General features: G+C 46.9%; 1 long non-coding RNA gene across 1 annotated transcript; it reads right to left on the bottom strand.

The window, feature by feature from the left end:
- Positions 1 to 4,258: 4,258 nt before the first annotated feature.
- Positions 4,259 to 4,772, bottom strand: LOC116534809. The gene is made up of 2 exons (XR_004261881.1): positions 4,576 to 4,772; positions 4,259 to 4,474 (listed from the first exon to the last, which is right to left on the bottom strand). It is a non-coding gene; the product is annotated as an uncharacterized LOC116534809 (long non-coding RNA).
- Between the last annotated feature and the right edge of the window lie 2,401 nt (positions 4,773 to 7,173).

Raw genomic sequence — 7,173 nt, 5'->3', positions numbered from 1 at the left:
CCACAGTGGTTACTGGGAAAGGCTAGATGCTTCTCCCCTTCTGTTTGGAGCTCTGAACTTTCTTCATCCGTGTTATGGCCTGTTAAGTTTTTAGGATGGACCCAACTGGACGGAAGCAACAGCAGAGCCTGGCTCTGTAGCAGGGCCTTTGCCACCCCTAGCGAGGCCTGCTTGAGAATGTGCCCTGCTGAGAATCACCAGCAGCAGAGCAGGTGCAATGAATAAACATACAAGGCAGGAGACTAGCAGGGCTAGGAACTGCACAGCCACACTCTGAAACAGAAAAGTGTATTACCAGGTCCTTCAAGACTAAAAACAACCCAACACAGCTTGATCACTTCTTTTGAAATGCACAAATATAAATATATATATAACAAGAAATGTCCCAGTGTCATTACCAAAGTAGGAACTCAGACTTGGGCCTGGGACACCTTAGAACACTTTTGCTTTCTGACACCTTCAGCCAACATTGGTGGGAGCCACAATTGGTACAAGATTTCTGGAGGGAAATTTGGAAGAGTACCTCAGATGATCAGATATAAATCTATCTATTCAATATATAAATTCTATTTCTAGTAGTTCATCTAAGGCAAATGATCAGATGAATGTACTTTGTTTGTAAAAGTAACAAATTGGAACAAACTTAAACGTCCATGTGATGGCTCATCTTATATGTCAGCTTGCCCGGGCCAAAAGATGCTCAGATTAAATATTACTTCTTGATGTGTCTGTAAGGTTGCTTCCAGGGAAGATCAGCACTGGAATCAATGGACTCAGTAAGACAGATAGCCTTCCCCAGAGCAGGAGAGCATCATCCAAATCCCTTGAAGGCTTGAGTAGAACAAAAAGCAGAGAAAGGAAGAACACTTCTCCACCCCTTTTTAAAATCTGCCTCATTCACTGCCTGAGTGAGCTGAGCCATCTCATCTTCTGCCTTCAGACTGGGATTTATATCATCAGCACCACTGGTTCTCAGGGTGTTGAACTCTAGCTAAAGAAAAACTTCACTGGCCTTCCTGGGTCTCCAGCTTGCAGAGAACAGATGTTCACGGGAGACAGTTGTATATACATATGTTCTGTTTCTCTGAAAAACCCTGACTAATGCAATTCATAAATCTAAGATTGGTATAGCAAACTCAAATCTATGAGAATATTTATATATACACCAAAAGGATAGTGAATATTTTTATAGCTTCCTGTTTTCATAAATTTACCCAATGAGCAAATAATCAGGGAGGAAAAAGCAGTTTATATTTTGAAAACAAACAAAGTATCTCCTTCCCTAGTTTCATCCGACTGTTCCGAATAGCCAGGGTGTCTTATTTTACAGCAAACTTGCCTCAATGTCCAGGGGTTGAGAGTTTGTTTTAAAATAATTTTTTAACTGTTCTATTTTTTGTGAATGAACTCTCATGGCCAGTCTTATTTCACAAACTCATGTCCTCTACCACTCCCTGCACTGGATTATTTTGAAGTCAATCTGAGACATCATAGGATTTCATTCACAAATGTTTCAGTATGTCACCTGCAACATAAGATTCTTTCAGAAACCTAACAATACTACCATTCTCATACCTGACCATTTAACAGGATTGCTATAACACCATGAAATACCCAGTCAGTGATACGTTTCCCTGGGGCCATGTTTTACAACTGTGTTACCCCTGAGTAGGTTACCTAATCTCTTACACATTTACTTTCTTCATTTTAAAATGGAGAGGATATAGGATAATTGACTGTGAATGAGGTAATGTACTTGAAGAGCTTGGCTTAGGGGCTGCCACATGGTAAATGTCCCACCACCCCTCCCCCCGCCCCGGAGGCATCAGATCATTTGTGATGTTACACACATTTTCGTTCACTAGGCTTTTGTGTGAATTAACCCTTACTTTGTAAATGTCCTGTTCATGTTCTCTGGCCCTTTTTGTAGTGGGCAATAAGGATACCAACATTGTAGTATGCCCTTTCTACAGAGGAAGAAACTGGACACAGGTTTGTAAGTTGCCAGGAGGATGTAGCTAGCATACTCCATCGGCAAGTAGTGGAGTTGTGATTGGAGCCCAGGCACCCTGACACCAGGGCCAGCTCTCTGAAATCACTATGACTAAAGTCCCCTCTTGCGAGTACACAGTAAGGAGAGCCTGCTGGTCCCTACTTACCACTCTTGGACACGCTGCGGCAGTCTCAGAAGCCCAAGAGTTAGGAACACATTCGAAAATGACACTATTTTCACCTTCTCCACGGCCGAAAAAGAAGATGGATATCCTTGGCTTTAAGCTGGAAAGTCCCGAGAGGCTAATGTGTGCACCCCTGGGTGCCTGCCCACCTGTAAGGCTCCACTCTGGCCACCTGGGTAGGTTGCAGCAGCCTGAGGGGGGCTCTGTGAGCTTAGAGCCGGAGAGCAGTTCCTCAGCACCCACTAGAGGGCGCAATGGCCCCGTGGGCAGGCACCAAAGTTTTTGTTTGCTGAGCTTGGGCGTCAACGTGTTGTCCTGTGTCTCAAGAGAGGAAATGTTCTTCTCTTTCTCAAGGTTCCTCACCCAATGGGCTGCTTTCTTTTCCTCTTGATGTCATCCTTTTACACAGGCAGGAAATCTATGTTCACTTCTACTACCCTGTGGTCATTTTAAACCACAAACAAAGCTGATTGACCGGGAAGTCAGATAATTAAAAGAAGAGCCATAATAAATTCTTGATAAAGCCTTGTTAATCGAAGAAAGCAAAGTAGCCAAACTATCGTGATTGACGTGGGGACCAGTAGCTTGAGAGGCTGAGCTCTCCAGATTGCAGAGGAAAGGCATATGTTGGTTATTAAAACAAGTTGGCAAGCATTTTGAAAAACTGAGCTAGACTTGAGCAAAATAGAACATATAGAACAAAGCTTTTTCCATTCATGTGTGTATACTGAGTTGCCTACTAAACTATGTTTCTCATTGTACTTTGAGGCTGTAAATATATGAAAGCCTTGGCTGGGCTTGGTGGCTCATGCCTGTAACCCCAGCACTTTGGAAGACGGAGGCAGGCAGATCACTTGAGCTCAGAAGTTCAAGACCAGCCTGACCAACATGGTGAAACCCCGTCTCTACTAAAAATACAAAAATTACCCTGGCAAGGTGGTGCACGCCTGCAATCCCAGCTACTCGAGAGAGAGGAGGCAGGAGAAGCACCTGTGCCAGGGAGGCAAAGGTTGCAGGGTGCCAAGATCACGCCCCACTGTACTCCAGCCTGAGGAATAAAGCAGGAGTCTGTCTCAAAAAAAAAAAAAAGTAGTGGATGCCAGCCTTTCAGCTAAAACCCAGGGGCCTTAACTTCTGCTCTCCTGGCTGTGATCTGTGCTTGACCCACTCTGGGACAAGGAGAGAATGCCAGCGTGGCTCTGTGACCTGGACACACTGTGTCCTGCTGGAAAATCATCCCACCTCTGCCCAAGCCTCTCTCCTTATGCTATGTTTTCATTTTCCAGAAACATGCTAACTAGACTGGTGGCAGTGTTGGGGATTTGGGGGAGTAAGCCTTGATGACAATAAGAAAAGAGAAAGGGCTGGGTGCGGTGGCTCATGCCTATAATCCCAACACTTTGAGAGGCCAAGGTGGGTGGATCACCTAAGGTCAGGAGTTCAAGACCAGCCTGGGCAACACGGTGAAACCACGTCTCTACTAAAAATACAAAAAATTAGCTGGGCTTGGTGGCAGGCGCCTGTAATCCCAGCCACTCAGGAGGCTGAGGCAGGAGAATCGCTTGAACCCAGGAGGTGGGGGTTACAATGAGCTGAGATTGCACCATTTCACTCCAGCCTCAGTGACAAGCAAAACTCTATCTCAAAAAAAAAAAAATTCAGTGAAGAAATGTGGAGAAATGAGACCACTATCAGGGAGGATGAGGGGACCAAAACACTCATCAGAACAAAAAGCTTTGGTCTCCAGGCTCCCCCATGCCAAGGTGGGGGACGTCAATTAATCCACCACCATCTTGGTGGGTGTCAGACTGAGAAACAGTGCATACACTAAATGTAGGAAAAAATAGCTATTGCACATGACTCTTATGTTTCTCTATGCCTACAATCACAGTTTGAGTTTTGCCCAACTTTTCAGTGGACCACACCACAAAGGTAGTGAATTTAAGGGGAAAAATATTTGAATGTTGACAAGCTAACTGTCAGATGATTGTAGCAGAAATCCCTTTTCATTTTTTAAACTGAAAAAAAAAATTTTGTTATTTTGACAGGCGTAGTAAACAAACAAAATTGATTTGTGTTGCTCAAATGAGAATAACATTTATTTCACAAATTACTGATATTTTTAACACTTATAGTTCAATTGTTCACTGTAGAAAAACAGGAGAAAGGGCTATGCTATCCAAGCACAGGCTTCCATGTAGGGCTCAGCCCACCATGACATGGGGATGCCCCCAGCTCTCACCCACCATGACCATGAAGAAGCCCCCAGTTCTTACCCACCATGACCATGAAGACGCCTTCAGTTCTCACCCACCATGACAGGGGGATGCCCCCAGTTCTCACCCACCATGACCATGGGAATGTCCCTAGCTGTCACCCGCCATGACCATAAAGACACCCCCAGTTCTCACCCACCATGACCATGATGACGCCCCTAGCTCTCACCCACCATGACCGTGAAGATGCCCCTAGCTCTCACCCAACCATGACCATGAAGATGCCTCCAGCTCTCACCCACTATGACCATGGGGATGCTCCCAACTCTCATCCACCATGACCATGAAGACCACCTCCAGATCTCACCCACCATGTCCATGGAGATGCCCCCAGCTCTCACTCACCATGACCATGAAGACCACCCCCAGATCTCACCCACTATGTCCATGGAGATGCCCCCAGCTCTCACCCACCATGACCATGAAGATGCCCTCAGTTCTCACCCACCATGACATGGGGATGCCCCCAGCTCTCACCCACCATGACCATGAAGACAACCCCCAGATCTCACCCACCATGACCATGGAGATGCCCCCAGCTCTCACTCACCATGACCATGTTGATGCCCCCCAGCTCTCATCCCATCCTCCTCTTCTCTAAGCCTGAGCTCAACCAGGTGTCCAGAATGCCAACCCCAGCCTCATCCTGAAGCAGAAAATAGGTGTAGAAATGAGGCGATGTGGAGCGAAATAAGTCATCTTCCGACCATAGGTGTCAGTCCAGCAAGTCTTAGACAGTTCTGAGAGTACTCTTCTTTCTTCTTGAGCCTAGTTTTGGGCCTGAAAGCAGGAAAGATCTGTTTTCTCCCTTTCTGATGTGGTGGGAGATGGGGGCTGAGGAGGAAAACCTGGGAATGTGAAAATCTCCACCTCGCAGTCAGTTCATCTGGTGGTATATCCCTGAGGCTTCCATTTCTCCTGGGTTATCTTTGTAAGGTGGTTATGCAAGAGCATCACAGGTGAGCAGTAGCAACTATGAGAGTCCCCAGAGGAAAGGTGAATTTGGATGACAAGAGCCAGGGCTCTGAGGTCCTTCTCAAGTGGAAAGCCCATCTCCAGAAACAGCCTGGGAGATGAGAGTGGAATTGTATGAGGGAACAGCAGCGTTTCTCTCAAGTCCCTGAGCGTATGGGAGGGGACACCCACACAGAGTTCCCATCTCTCAGAATACTACTTCTTGGAGATGTGTGGCCTCTACCATTCAGACCCAGCAGCCACTGCGCCTAGAGCCAGGATCTTCCTCGGTAGCTCATTCCAGACTTCATCTGGAACAGCCTCTGTTCTTACAAGGAAACCAGGAAGGAATTTTCCACTCTACACCACCCCAGATCAATAGCCAAACAAGCATGTGTAGGAGGGAAGTCTGTAAATATGAAACAGGACCAAGTGCCAAGGAAAGGTCAACCAACCATGGCACGGCAGGAAGTGGTTTGTGTCACTGTGGGGTCCTGATGGGTGTGGGAGGTCCTGGGGGCTGAGGCTCCCTGAGCACCTTCCACATTTTGTCGGGCCAGCTCCTGACGGCCTCCCATTGTCTGCCAAGCACTTTCGCATGTGTATCTTCATCTCACTTGGTCCTCCAGGGAAAGACCACACCTTCCCAGGCCCTTTATTTAATGTGACTTGTTCTCTCCCAGGACTTTTCTCATGAGCCGACTCAGGGTATTTGAGGAGAGATATCAAAGGAAGTGGGTTTTGTGGCTGACTCGATCATTATAGGAAGGCGAATGGAAAGGTAACCCAGGGGCTCAGCACCTGTATTTTAGCTCTCTGGTGCTATCCCCTCTCTCAGCCCTGCCTCCGGGTCAGTCCCTGGGGATTCCCGGAGCAATCTCTAATTCCCTTAAGCCAGGGCCTTGGAAAGGAGTGATGAGGGTTTACAGCTAATTTTTGGTATTAAAAAACATTGTGAATCATTAAATTATAAATTGGCCTGTGGTGAGGGCAAACTGGCTCACTGGAAACTGACTTCACTTTGCTTGGACTAGAATTCTGGAGCCTACCCCCGAGGACTAGGGATAGGGCCCCATTGACCTCGTATTTGCACCAAGCCCATTTGGGAAATGGGAGTGAACTGAGGGTGGCTGTCAGCTTTTCTATAAGCTGCCTCATTGTCCCTTAGCCACGGAACCCTTAAACCTTCTTTTTTATGCAAATTTGGACTCCAGACCATTATCAGAGCTGTCACCTGCCAACTTGCCTACACCTCAGTGGTGACACCAGGCTGCTTTAATTATTTATATTCTTGCTGCATTGCATCCTGATTATTTCATTAGGAATTAGTAGAACTTTAAAAAATTTCTTTGCATCTTGATTTCTGTCTCCAACATGGAGTCATAATTCCTCATGGAGGATTTGCTAGTTTAATGAAGCAGGCCCTTTCTCCTGTTGCACCCAAGAGGAAAATGAGCGATGCTGATCTGTTCCGCACTCTGTCCCCTCAATCACCACTGTTCTCTTCTCTGAGCTGGTCTCTGGAGGCGGCCTGTAGTACTGGAGCAGGGCACGGGGCCTGTAGGGTGGCTGAGGGCATTCCCCTTCCTTCTGTGGAGTGCGTTTGAGACCAGGTCACAACAGGGAACCCCCCTGAGGGCGGTGGGCACCACCTCTGGCCATTTGACTAACCCCTGTGCAGTAAATGTAGACCGCAATGGGTGAGTGTCACTGGCTTGTGGTCTGGTGAGGATTTGGGAAATCCCCCCACTCCATTCCAATTCGAG

The sequence above is a fragment of the Sapajus apella genome, unplaced genomic scaffold (genome assembly GCF_009761245.1).
Source record: "Sapajus apella isolate SASKATOON/1434 unplaced genomic scaffold, GSC_monkey_1.0 scaffold89, whole genome shotgun sequence".
NCBI lineage: Eukaryota > Metazoa > Chordata > Mammalia > Primates > Cebidae > Sapajus > Sapajus apella.
Note: the sequence above shows the minus strand (reverse complement) of the source record. Positions and strands in the feature narration are given on the sequence as shown.